The sequence below is a fragment of the Marmota flaviventris genome, chromosome 17 (genome assembly GCF_047511675.1).
Source record: "Marmota flaviventris isolate mMarFla1 chromosome 17, mMarFla1.hap1, whole genome shotgun sequence".
Lineage (NCBI taxonomy): Eukaryota > Metazoa > Chordata > Mammalia > Rodentia > Sciuridae > Marmota > Marmota flaviventris.
In genome coordinates this window covers 30,956,622-30,971,644 of record NC_092514.1, presented here as the reverse complement: position 1 = coordinate 30,971,644, position 15,023 = coordinate 30,956,622, and the positions used below count along the sequence as shown (strand labels likewise).

The 15,023-nt window shown below is 35.6% G+C and overlaps 1 pseudogene; it reads right to left on the bottom strand.

Moving 5' to 3' along the window:
• Positions 1–10,241, bottom strand: part of LOC114081985 (spermatogenesis-associated protein 22-like) — a 47,055-nt pseudogene extending 36,814 nt beyond the window's left edge.
• Between the last annotated feature and the right edge of the window lie 4,782 nt (positions 10,242–15,023).

Here is a 15,023-nt window from a genome sequence, read left to right as displayed (position 1 = left end):
ATCAAACTAAGAATACAATGTAAGATACCAATTTTCAAGGGTGGGAGACAATTTTATTTGTCAGGATGAGTGTTGTGAAGGTCACCTGATAGGAGCCTTTTTTGAAAAAAGGTACACTTAACCCCTTCTCCACCTCCTAACCACAATTCTAATATGACTCCTGTTGAAGATTATGTTATAGGAAGCCATTGTTACTAAGGTGATTATGTCATATCATTCTTTTGTTCAAGGAAACATAAAGTGGAAAATCACTATAAGACATGGTATATTGGTCACATGCTATATTGGTCTCCAGAGAAAAAAGAAAAGTGGAATTTACCCTGATGACTTACTTAAAAGACTGCTTTTTCAGACATATGGACAAAACAAACATGGGGTACTTAAGTACCCAAAGGCTAACATTAGTATGAAACTATTACCATTCTCAGGCTGAAAGAACAAGGGAAAGAAATAAAATTATCAAATCTTTGAAAGCCAGACTACTGGACAGACTATGTCATGTAGCTCCTTCTATCAGTACAACATTTAAGTAGAGAGAAAAATGGGAAAACACAACCTCTCCACCCACCCTTTGATGTCCTCCCAATGATTCCCATTGGGTGATCTTTAGCAGAAGCCAGCAAGTAAGGGATCCAAGGATGAGGCACTATGTAGATGATTCAGCCTTTTAGGGTATGAGAAAAAGATATGGAGAATCCATTGGGCCAGGGGTGAGACAGGGACAAATAACCAGCACACATACTATATAGAAGACATTTATTAAAACAAGTAGAATACTGTGCATAAAGAGAATGTGAAGCTGAGGTACAGGTATAGAGAAGATATAAACCAAAGCAGGAATTAATTAGAGTGCATGCCATGTTTGGAGAACTGTGCAGAGTTTGGAATGACCAGCACATTGAAGAATTAGTGGAATGTGGAATATGAGGCTGGAAAGGTAGAATAGGACCAGATGATGAAGCATAAATCAGTAAAAAAATGGCCTGTACTCCAAATCTAACCTGCTGTATGTTTCTTTACACTTATTTATACTGGAACACTGCCATGCCCATTCATTTACACATTGTCTATGGCTGCTCCAAGTTAGAGTGGCCAGAGGTGAGTAGCATAGTTGTGTAATTGCAACAGAGATAGTATGGCCCATAAAGCCACAAATACTTATTATTTGGCCCTTTACAGAAAAATGTTTCTGTTCTCTGTTGGGGGGAAAATATGTAAGAATGACATACAAAAAGTTGGATAATTTCTGAAAGTAAAGAATAAACTGTTATCTTAAATCAATAATCAATGAAACCTAGTATTCACTAGGAAACTCTAAAGCAGTTATGAAAAAAAGCAGCTACATGCTAAGAAAATATTTTAGAAACTAATATTCATCCCCTCCAGTGGAACTGGATATTTATGCTAATCAAGCAACATACCAGGGGACTGAATTCAAATATTCTTAACCTCTATAACTTTCTAATATCTATTTACTTCACATTTTCAAAATACACATAAGTCACTCATTCATTAATATTTAAATATTTACCTTCAGAATGTTTTCTTCTGGAATATCATCCAACATTTTATTCTTAAATTAATTTTGTTGAAAATTGAGCTTAAATGCCTGTAATGCACTGTTTTGTCTGGGCATTTTGTTGTGGAGCCAGAAACTTTTCAGGAATGCATTTGTCTTGAGTACCTCAATTTTTCTGTGATGAGTACCCTAATGGTTTCTGTGGTTGAGTCCCAAATTCACTGGAAAAGAATTTATTCCATCATTTGTCACTAGGTTTATTCTTTTACACTGAAGGATTAAGTCATTTTTATCCCAAGTTTTCAAGCTAGTATTTTTGTTGTCACCTCTGTAAATGTATTAAGAAGAAAGAAGGGGAAAAAGGTAAAACGCTTATTTCTGTATACTTTTTTTAAATTAAAGGACAATCCTAAAAATCTTTATTTATATGGCAATTCCTGGTTTACAAACTACTTTGTAACTAACTAGTTTGAAATTACAAACACGTCATCACAACAACCCTTCAATAAATTAGCTCTCTTTCCAGATGAGGATAAAGAACCTTAGTGTGCAAATAATCTCTTTTATCAAGTTACTAACAAGTTTAGAACTAAGAGAACACTATACCATATATTTTTAAGCTATGCCAGCCTTCACATGATAGTGATTGTCTCCAAGTGGAAAGAGTTTGCTTAATTCTTTATACATTTATACATCACTACAAAGTAAATTTTTGAAGTTAAACTATGGTTTATAAATCACAAGGAAAAATGAATATACACAGGGTATATACCTCTTTGATAGATATTTTGTGCTTTTCCTTTGTAGCTAAAAAAGCCTACTAGTCAATCTGTTGTAGTATTTACTAACTACATTAACCTAAATGGAATTGTTTCAACTGATCAGAACATGTTGTTAATGAGGGTAAAATCAGAAGGGTGTTTTCTAAGTAGGCTAGTAGATTTCCAAAGGAAAAAACTAGTACAAGTCACAAATTCTTCCTGAATAATTTTCTTGGAAATATCACCAGTATTATTACAAGAGGGCAATCAATACAATCCATCCCTTGTTTAAGAAAATAATCCAAGAAAAGGTCTAGATTTGCTAGTGACAGGAATAAATCTAGGTTTTATGTGACCTAAAGCTTGTATAATTTGGAAAGTACAGGTAAATAAATTAAGTGCAAAATTAAATGTGAACAAGATAGAATTTTAAAAAATCACAATTTAAAAAATTAAGTTATACTACAAACCTTACAATAGCCAGGAAAAATATAGCAAGGTTTATTATTTATTAACTGTCTGATACACAGACTTTTTTCCAACATTGATCACCTCCTTTTCCTATGACAACAATTTTGTTTCTTTATTTCAGTAGAGAGTACAGAAGTACAATTTTGTCTTTCCTCTCTCATGGCTATTCAAATTATTTTTATTAATTATAGTCTAGAAAGGTTTCTTTCAGCTTCACAATTGCATAATAGTTCATCTAACATCAGCAACATTTTTACTCAGAAGGTATTCCTGGCCTGGGGACTATCCCTGGGAGAACTACAGTCCTTCCACCTTTGTAGTGTGGCCCACACAGAGATGCTGTCTCAGAAGCCAATCTAACTCAGCCATGTCCTCAACACCCAACCAGATAACAAAGCCCAAGTTGCAGGGGCTTCTAAGCAGGCAAGCAGCAGTGTCTTCCTTGAATCATTCTTTTTGGAGAAACTATAGGTCCAATAGTCAACAAAGCCCCCAAAGCAAGCTGTTGCTGAGTCTAGATGGATACGAATGTAGCAGATGACTCTAGGTTAGGATGACACTATAAGGTAAAAGTTGCTGCCTTCTTCTCTGGCCCAGGGATGGGGACATGACTTTGAAGGGGACAATGTAAATGAGGCCTTGATGAGTAAGCATCATTAATTTCATGGGAAATTCTCCTCTGCTAATGAAAACTGTCATACTTTTTTTGTCATTTAATTCTTTAATTGGCATATCATAATTACACATAATAGTGGAATATACTTTGTGGCACATTATACAAGCACATAACATTATTTCATTCCCCAGTATCTCTATTTTCTTCCTCCCTCCCCCTGATCCCCTTTCTCTACTGGTCTCCTTTATAATTTCATGAGCTCCTTCTGCCTTTTGTTTTTCTTTTCTCTCTAGCTTCCACATGTGAGAGGAAACATATGGACCTTTGATTTTTTGAGCCTGGCTTATTTTGCTTAACATAATCCTCCCAAGTTCCAGTCATATTCATGTAAATGATATAATTTTATTCTTCTTTATGACTGAGTAAAATTCCACTCTGTATGTATCCCACATTTTCTTTATTCATTTGTCTGCTGACAGATACCTAGGCTAGTTCCATAACTTGGCTCTTGTAAATTATGCTGCTATCAACATGGGTATGCATGTAACACTACAGTATGCTGATTCTAGTTCTTTTGGATAAATACTGAGGAGTGGTAGAGTTGGATAATATGGTAGTTACATTCCCAGTCTTTTGAGGAAACTCCATGCTGATTTCCATAGTGATTGTACTAATCAACAGTGTATAAGTATTCCTTCCCCCCACCCCATATCCTTGCCAGCATTAATTATTATTTGTGTTTTTGATGATTGCTATTCTAAATAAACCTCCTATACTTTGAATACCCTACTGAACTATACTCAATCACTCACAGTTCACAACAATAGGAAAATAAAATCTCCTTGGACTGCCATAAAACATCATGAAAAATCAATCAAAAATTCATATATATGTAATTTAACATTTTCTAAAATTGATGCTATAAATTTTATAATGCATATCGTTCTAACATACTTTAAGAGAATATGTGTAATAAATTTAAAAAACTATGAAGACCCTACAAATTATTAGACCTAATTATTGGAGAAGTGAGGCTAGAAACACCTCAGAGGGAAGTTAGAACTTTGGTTCAAAGACAAAATCAACTAAGAGAAGAGAAGGTATTGGAGTGGAGAAGCACACTAATACAAAAGAGAAGACAACATGCTAATTTTAAGAGAAAGAAACTAAAATTTTCTTCTCTCTTCACCGAATGCCTGTAAGGACATGGAAACATCTGGTTCACAAGTATTTAAGCTAAGGTTTAATTTCAGCAGTTGCAAAGAAGCTTAAAGATCTCAATAGGTTATATATTACAAGAAATGCTAGAGTTCTTCAAGTTTCAAGAGAAAGATGCTAAAGAGTAACATGAGATTATACTTAAGAAACTCATTGGCAAAGGTACGTATGTAGATAAAATCAGTACTCATAGGTTTCCACATCTACAGATTCAACCAACCACAGCTCAAAAATATTTTGAAAAAAAATACTGTTTGTCCTGAACAAATACAGACTTTTTCCTTGTCATTGTTTCTTAAACAATATAGTATGACAACTATTTACACAGAATTTAGTTATATTAGCTATTGTATATAATCTAGAGATGATTTAAAGTGTAATGAGAATGTCCATAGGTTATATGTAAATACCATATAGAAATTTCTTAAATGCCCTTCTGTCTAAAACAGGAGGAAAAGATAAAAGAGGGGAGAAGGGCAATGAAGAGGTGAGGGAAAAGACAAGAATAGAAGAAAAATTTTAAGTAGACTCACCTCCAACCACTTTGGCTTCTTGTAGTATTTGATTGAATTTATTCAGAGACAGAATCTTGGCTTCTTAGGAGATGAGAAACTGAAGGTGGTATTTGACTTTCAAGGAAATAGCTCTTATTAAATATAAATAATTTGTTTCAAACCAATAAATGTAAAATATACACAGAAAAATGGCATCAGACACACATTTATTGGCTTATATTTTTTCCACATACCTTATATTCATTTTTTTGTTGTTGTTAAATGAGCCAACTCTGGATTTATAGCTTCCCAGGCCCAATCTCAAAAGAATAAGAACACAGACAAAAGTAAAATAGGTAGCATTTTTCAAAATAACTATTTCATATTTATTTAACTTAGGAAATGTAAAAACTTGAAGATAAAGGCCTCTTCAATAGCACTTTACTGCTGAATTTGCCATAGCCTGCCCTATTGATTTTTATAGATGTCTTTCTCCGTCTTTGTATTTAAGCAAATATAATAAATTCTAATACAGAATCTTATACTTTGTAACATAAAAATTCTAATATTGTATCTTATACTTTGTAACATAAATGCAGTCTACCCCAACTTTTTTATTCTATACTGCAGCAGGAATACATCATAACCCATAACAGATACATACATAATGTGTATGAGAGAGATGAATAGAGGCAGACCAAAAGTGAGTAAGAGAACATAACAAAATTTCACCATCATATCTTATCCTTACTATGTAGGACACATACTGGTATTTTCTATTATACTTTGGTCTCCTCTATTTCTTTCTTTCTTTCTTTTTTTATAAAGACTGGTTATATCCCAGCCCAACTACTGAGTCAAGACAAAAATTTGGAAGACACTAATGTAGTCCTTTCTTTTATCCAGTGTAAGAATCTTATTATATCTGTGACAAATAGTAATCCTAGTCAGAGCTTGAAGGGTTTAGTAATTGAGGAAAATGCACATTTCCTTATGAAGTAGTTCATACTTGTTATTTTTCAAGGTCAACATTCATGCTACTTATAAAAAATATTTTAAGTGGTGGTGAACTTTTTAATTTTTTCTATATTTATATTGGTGCATTATAGTTGTACACAATGGCGGGATGTGTTGGGATGTGTTGTTACATAATCATAGTACATACAATATAACAATATATTTTGGCCAGTATCATTCCCTAGTCCTTCCCCTTTCCCTGCCCTCCTTTTCCTCCATGGTCCCTTTCCTCTTCTCTACTGATCTCCCTTTGATTTTTATAAGATTCTACCCCCTCACCACGCACACACTTTATTTTCCTTTTTCCTCTTTAGCTTCCACATGAGAGAAGACATATGACCCTTGACATTTTGAGTTTGGCTTATTTGGCTTAACATAATGCTCCGAAGTTCCATTCATTTTCCTACAAATGGCATAATTTCATTTTTATTTATGGCTGAATAAAACTCCATTGTGTATATACATCACATTTTCTTTATCCGTTCATTCAGTAATGGAACCTAGGTGGGTTCCATAGTTTGGCTATTGGAACTGTGCTTCTATAAACATGGTTATGCATATTTCACTACAGTATGGTAACTGTAATTCTTCAGGATGAATACTAAGAAATGGTATAGCTCAGTCATATGATGGTTCCATTCCAGTAGGAGTGGTGGAGAATTTTTTTAAATGGTAGGTGATGACCAGATAAATGCTGACTTGTGCCTACCCATTTGAATTTCTAATTTTATATCCATAAAAATGGGAATAATAGGAACTTTATACCTCAAATTCCTCTAACGTGGAAGAAAAAATAATATTAGAACTATATTAATGTCTCTGTGAAAAAACTAAAATAAATTAACAGTATGAGTATTGCTATATATAAAGATCTTTAAAAATTGTCGTTACATAATATTCTATTAATAATTTTAAGTATCTCCCAAACTTAAATATATACAGCTATCATGAACCAAATATACTTCCAAATATCTGCCTGCCCATGCCTTCATCCAAAGGGAGTACAAAGTCAGCAAACACATCTCCCAGTACTCACAACGATAGCTAATTGGTTCAGAAGTGAGAGGCCTACACATAAAGGTAAGTCAGGATTTTAGTGGTCTCACATAAATGACAAAAAGAATCAAAGCCTCCCTTTCCCTAGGATTTAATAAAGAGATACAGAAGGTAGTCAACCAATGACCTTTGAGAGCTAGAACTACAAGATTATGTAGCTGGATGCATGCTTGTAATCCCAGAAGCTTGGGAGGCTGAGGCAGGAGGATCGTGAGTTCAAAGCCAGCCTCAGCAAAAGTGAGGCACCAAGCAACTCAGTGAGACCCTGTCTATAAATAAAATATAAAATAGGGCTGGGGATGTGGCTCAATGGATGAGTGCCCCTTAATTCACTCCCCAGTACCCCCCACCCTCCAAAAAAGATTATGTAAACTCTTAGCAATGGCACTTAGCTCATGTGGAAGTTGAAGCTATAAAGGAAGCAAACTGGATGGGAGTGCCTTAGTCCATTTAGGTTGCTATAACAAAATACCTTTACTGGATACTGGAAATAATAGAAGTTTACTTTTTAAAACTTATGGAGGTTGGGATGTCTTATTAAATCACCAATAGATTAGGTATCTGATAAAAGCTCACTCTCTATTTCACGGATGGCACCTCTTACATGACAGAAGCAAAAAACTCCCTCAGATACATGCATGGTGTGTCACAAATCCCATCCTTGAGGGCAGAACATTCATGACTTAATCACCTCCTACAGGCCCCATCTTTTAAACTAATATCACATTGTTGATTAAGTTTCAACATATGAATTTTCAGGCCATAGAAGAAAGTAAAGAATCAGCAAATGAAGAAAGGCAAAAAATTCCATAAAAAGAGAAAGAAGAAATTAGAACAAAGCACCAGAAATTTCTGGGCTTCTATTCTACCTAAAGTCTATTTTTTTCCACATTTTTCCTGTGTTCCATGCATACTTATCCCTGTTCCTAAGGCAACATTCTTTAAGTTCCTCCATTCTTTACTACCAAATGTATAGATCACAAAATATATATCTGTTAGAAAAAGAAAAAAAACCTTTGCAACGTAGGTTACTACTCATTAGAACAAATCTAAGATACTCCATTTTAATGCTAAGTAACCCTTGTAGACAGAAATTCAAACTCTTGTATCAGTCAAGAAATCTCTGCATTTGTATAGTAAAAGAAGATAAAAAAAAAACTTTCTACTCTCGTTATAAAGAAAATTTCCAGTTTTCTACAATCCCAGTTCTTGTTTACTGAAATATTTCATCTTACTCATTTTCTTACCTGTTGGCATCAGAGGGAAATCATAACTATCAGAAGCAATACTGATACCTGGATCATTTTTAAGTGGATTAGATGTTAAGGGCTAACTATACCTCTTCTTCTGATTGAACAAAGGTACAGGCAGACAGCCTACACTGACTATAACAATAAATTAGTCCATAACAGAAAAGCAATAAGATCTACTTATATATAATGCACAAATTTAATTTCTACTTCTATATTTTAATGTACTTATTATAGATATATTTCTATACCCTTGAATTTGTTTTCATATTCTTTTAAAAATCCTAAATAGCTTCCTTTGTCTCTCTAAAAAGTACTTTTTTGTTCGACCTTAACATTGCTTTCCTCCTGTTTGGAATTAATTCCCATTTCTTCTCTCATCCCACTTTTTGTTTTCCTTATTTCTCTCATGTGCTTATTTACTACCATTTCAACTGTAGAGAATCCATGATGTATAACAGAGATTAGGAAAAATAAAAATTTCAACCATGCTTTTCAAAACCCCAACCACTATCTGGATACTACCAGTACATCTTTTAGGGTCATGGTTCTCCAAGTTTAGTTTGACTTAAATTTAATCTAGAATTTTGCTTAACATGCAAGTTCTAATAACATAAACCCATTCTTATAAAATTTTAATTCAACAGATATAGTTTGGAGCCCAAACTCTATGATTTCAACAAGCACCCTCAGTGTCTGTAATGATATTTTTTATAGGTAATTTTAAGAATGCCTTAGAGAGAAACAATATCTAATCCAAATGAGAAAAAAAATCTCTACTTCCTCTAGACAGCAGAACTAGGATCTCAAGTCAGGCCAGAATTCATAATGTATAAACTTTAAAACCTACAAGGAAACTCAGAGGAAAAGAGGTCCAAAAAGTTTATTTCTTCAAAAAGAATCACTGGAAGAACTCAGATAGGACCCAGGCTTCTTAAATCTCAGTTCAGATCTCTAGCCACTATTGTCTAGCTGCACTACAGGAGAATTCTGAGTCTAAAAACTCTCTGATGAAATATTAAATTATGTGAACTCTTGAGTCAGACTACTGCATAATAATTATGTATTTGAATCACAACTTCAAAGTATAAACATGGGCAATTTCTTTAAACTCTTTGTGCCAATATGACACAAACTGAGAGGCAGAGTAACATAATTATCAGCTTTAGAGCCAGATTCCTAGGTTTACATCCTGGTTCTACCATTTAATAGATTTCTTGTTTAACCACTTTGTGTCTTAGTTTCTTATAGGAAAAACAAGGACAATAATAACAACTATCTTAGAGAGTTGGTGGAAGAATTAAATGAATTATGTTAATGTCTGGAAATGTTCACCATAAATAATTGTTATCATTATCTTCATTGTGGATCATACTCATCCCCTGGTTCTCACCATTCTTGCCCTATACTTATATTACCTAATAAGTTAGGAAAACAGAAATTATAGCTGTTAGGAAACATATGTACTTCTGGAAATATTTTTACCAAATCAATCATGAATATAATTAAAAATAGATCCATTGTTTTCATCTTAAAAAGCATAGAATAACTCAAGCTCCTAAGATCTGCAGAAGAACACCACAGTGAATGTAAATTTTTATTTTACTCCCACTCTGCCACTAAATACTTTTGGTTGAGTAAGTTTTATTTCACCCCCTTGACCTAAAAAGAAAAGAAGTAAGACTCAAAGTTTCATCTTTCTTAAAGTTCCTTCCAAAATGTTTCACCTACAAACTACACAAGCTTTATATGGCATATACAAATAAAGAGGCTTCAAAAATAAACTTGTTCCATACCTGCTGTACTTCAAGTTGAATTTTCATTTAAGTTTCTCTTCATTTTCTTTTATATCAGTCTATTAAGGTTCCTTTTGCATTCTAAATTCACAAAGTGAAGTTGTTTAACCAAACCTTCCAAGAAATAACTTTGTAACTCATATTGTATCAACAACAAAATAAATTCCCAGCTTACTAATTATGGAAATTATATTTGAAAACTACACTGAAACCTGATACTGTAAACATTTTAGAGAGTCCTTTGCTTCTGAGTTTTTACAACAAATCTTATTTTTCCAGCACTGTTCAAAATAAGCTGATTGGGGTGAATATAACCTTGCTCCCTAATATATGCATATTTTTACATTGTCTATAAAATTTATTTCAGAATCAAGGGAACACCATAATTCTGAGTCAGATCTATAAAGAGCGAAATGGACTACAGCACTGGCAAACTCACAAGTAGGAAATATACAGTACTGAACTAGCCATATGAGAACATGGTCTGTGTCCTACTTCATGACACTATGCAAATCACCTGCGTTTGACATTAGTTTGAGACTACCAAAGACTAAATCCTCACTTCATAGTGAAAACAGATACAATGATAAATTTCCACTCAGTTTTCACAATTCCATCAAATGAAATAAAGGTTGTTTTTTTTTTTTTTTTTTCTCTTTTACAACATATTTGCTGTGTGATTTTTCCACCTTTAGCCTCCTAAAATATTTCAATCAAATCCAAGAAATACTTGCCTATTGCATGGGTGAAAAGGAAAGATACAAACTTAATTAAGATCATTTCCAAATTCTGTACCCAATAATACATATGGACATAAACAGAAATAAGGAATGATGCAAATCAGATTTAGGTAAATATTGACTTCCAAATATCATTGTAAAAATCAAACTTGGGAAACATGAGGTGAGGGATTTCCCCTGCTTTGTTTCTCTACCTTGACTTGAAACTAGATATAGTAGGCCCTTTTGAAAATATTTTTGGTTCTATTCTAGGAACCAAAACAGAGGTTGTGACACTTTTTCTCAAAATAGAAATACCAGTGCAACTTATATCCTAAACATATCTTAAAAGGGCCATTACATCTTTCACTATCCTACGATCAAAAGAAACAAATTTTTAAAGTGAAAAATCCTCCCCTGGATCCCCTACCTCGCAGAACTCCTACTTCCAGTTGGACCTGAGTGCCTTAGTGATGCGGTTATGTGGCACAGTTTTGCAAAAAGTTTGTTCAACTTGCCAACACTTCTCGTCCCCAAAGACTGTTGCCAGATGGGCATGTTTGGGTCTCCCCTTGCACAGGAGGAGGCGCTGTGCCCATCAGGGTCTATGGTCTTTATGTTTCCCAAACCTCCCTGACCCACCCAGGTCCCTGCGGCATTTTGTCACTAGGGTAAATGCACGGGCTTTCCCTTCTTGACCCCAACCAATACATGACACACAACCAGAACCTTCAAATTCCTCCACCTTGGTCAACCTTCCACAAGACACCTCAGTCAAGGACTGCTGGCCTTCACACTTCCGAAGGAGAAATCCGCGCAGGTACACTTGGCCTCACAGCTAACTGCGCAGGCGCACATGCCACCTGCGCGTTGGTGCGGGTGCATTTGGTGTTCTGGCCTCTGAGAACCGCTGGAAGGACAATTTTAAAGCACTTCTCCTGCATTGTCACACTGTAAGGAGATGGCCCTACCTCTTCAGCCCTTTGCCCAGACAGGGAAGGCGCTTGTTCTGGTCACTGGAGAGGCAGAGACAGATGTTCCATCCAGTCATCCTCTGTCCCAGCTGCATGGGAAAATTGTGAGTCACTCTTTCCTGCACCCCTGGTCATCTCTTAACTTCTAGACTTCAATTTTTAAGATGCTGGTGGCAACCTGGACTGTGTCTAAAAGAGGATGACTCCCAGGAACACAAAACCAAAGCATAACTGTCTTGCTTGGTCTGGCTGCATTTCTGAGTCAGGTCTATCTGTTGGGATGAGAGTCCCCAGGATGTTGGTGGGAGAACTGAGGCCTGCCTGTGGGTGACAACCATGCGAGGCAGAGAGCAGTCAGTAAGGCAGAGCCAGTGCTGCTAGAGCAAAAGAGCCCATGAGCCACGGAGATACTCAACAAAGGAAGCAGAATGGTGCAGCACCTCCAAGCTCTTGAGCTCCAGCTCCAGGCTTTCTGCCTGGGAATACTGGGTTCTTGGGCCTGTAATTTTGGATAACATACCCCCTCTGTACCTGCATTTCCCTCCTCGGTAAAATAGCACTGTCAATATTTGCTTAATTTACCTAAAAATACTAGAGAAAAGGAACAATCCTACCTAACACAAGTGCTCAGTAAATGTGAGGCCTTGTTTCATAATAGTAACTGACAGTTGTTGGGTACTTACTATAGGCCAAGTATATTAATTTTTAGACCTGAATTCAAAGACCATGTTTTTGTTTTTTGTTTTTTAACTATCTTCACTATTCAAAGGCTGGGATAAGTAAAAGGAAGAGGTAGAGAAAGCTTGAGAAATGGGGGAAGGTTGTTAATAAAAGTCTAAGGCTATGGGAAAGTAAAACATATTCTTAGTTTCTTGGAAAATTAGGTCAAGTAAGAATGTTTGGAGATAAGATTAGAGATAGATTGACACCAAATAATAGTAGGCCTTGTATGCCAGGGTAAGGAATAAGTTTTGAGGGAAGAGATTCATCTTTTTAACTTGGAAAGAAGATTTCAAACAACAAAATGTCTGAAAAGACTAGTTATTCATCGTAGTTACAGTTAGGAGATTTACCCAAAACATGAGCATCAAGGAAGCTGATTTTGACCTGATATATACATATATACATACACATATGTATAACACGCACTCCCTCAAAAAAGAAAAAGGTTTCTCATTAAAACAGCAACATTAAGTCCAGGAGGAACAATATCCTGTGCTATATCTGTAAGGAATTTAGACATGAGCAATATGGAATATTTTTGCTAGCAATTTGTTTGTTTGTTTGTTTATTTGTTTTGGTACCAGGGATTGAACTCAGGGGTTCTTAACCACTGAACCATATCCACTGCCCTCTTTTGTATTTTATTTTAAGACAGGGTCTCACTGAGTAGCTTAGGGCCTCACTAAATTGCTGAGGCAGGCTTTGAACTGGCAGTCTCCTACTTCAGCATCCAGAACTGCTGGAATTACAGGTGTGTACCATCATGCCTAGCTTTTTCTAGCAGTTTATAAACTTATCTGTTTCATATCTGTCTCATTCTAGTTATCATTCATTTATTTCCATGTGAAAAGTTAATCAGAAATGGGTGACAGCAACAGGAAGACACTAAAGTAGTGAGAGTAGTTTGATGGCATGACTCTTGGACAACCACATTATGTATGAGACACTTTGTAATATTGAACAGAAAACCCTCCTTATTCTTCAATCATACCAATTAGGAAACAAATCCATCTTAAATTTGTCTCCTACAAATTTCTAATATTGATCTGTCAGATAGACATAACCATTAAGTAAAAATATGCTGTCCTTTGTTTTAAACTACATTATTTTATTAACAAATCAGTCACCTCCATTGGCACAATGGAGTGCTGGAAGTTATGATATACCTACTTCAAAACATTAAATATTCAACTTAATATGGAGATAGTGAGAATTAGGAAATGTTTCACTTTATTTTCTCAGTTCTCTAAGCTCTCAAAAAAGAACTAATAAAACGCATAGTTTTTGCAAGGATCCAAACTCAAGTGTGCTTTGGGAAACAGGGAGTTAAAAATATTTTGGAGATTAAGTTGGTATAAGAATATGAAAAGCCTCTATTGTTCTAGTTCTAAGGAAATGCTCTCCTTTTTCTAACAAAACTTTCCACAGAAGACAAACTGTACACAATAAACGAGGTAAGTATAAGAAAGAATTACTATAGTTCATTAACTTTCAAATAAGTTATTCATTTGGACATATAACAGAAACTTTATGAATGTGAAGTATGTTTCAAAATGCTGATCTGTTAAAATTCCATAAAACAAGCCTCAAAATGCAAATCATTTGTGCCAGCTATAGTCTCATGGAATTCATAGTCCAGATATATATACTTCTAAACTATGGTCTAGAAATGATGATAACCAAATGCTGTAAAAGAATAAGGAGGTAGGAGAAGGGTGGTCAGACAAGGCTTCTTTCAAAAGTGAAATTCCTCTCCAAGTGCAATGGGTGGGAACTATTATGTTTTTTGCAAATGGAGACAGAAATTAGAGCCATCCCATGGACACAGCCATCAACGAAAAACCAAGAACTAATGTCCTTGCAGATGACCATGTTATTGCCACCTCCCTGTGGTCCCAACCAACTAAGTTAGAGCAAGACAGAACCTGTTTCTCTGGGGCACTGCTGCCACCATTCCCTGACTCTCCTCAGAATTGAGGTATCACCCCCTGCCTGGACTGATCCATGATGGCAGAGTGAGGGAGGAAGAAAGGGGAGACTCAGGAGGTTTATGTATGGAAAAGACGAAGAGAAAGATAGGGCAGAGCAACTGCCGGGTTTCTGCTCTCTGCTCTCTTGACTAAAAGGCTCAGGGGTCACTCCAGTTAAACTGGGCTAACTGGGCTGCACGAAATAACCACACAAGAGACACAAATACCTTTTTCTTTGGGGTCGCTGTGAAGGCTCCTCTGACCTTAAGCGTCCGCAGAAAGAGAGAGAGAGCACGCGCTGACCCCATTTATTGAGGAGAAGTTATTTAAATGAGGCAAGGGGTCAGGTTTCAGGGGGCTGAGTCTATCTTCATGATGTCCACTGTCAGCAGGTTGACTGACACCTGGGTAGGCCACACCCAAGGGCACAGTAAGAGAA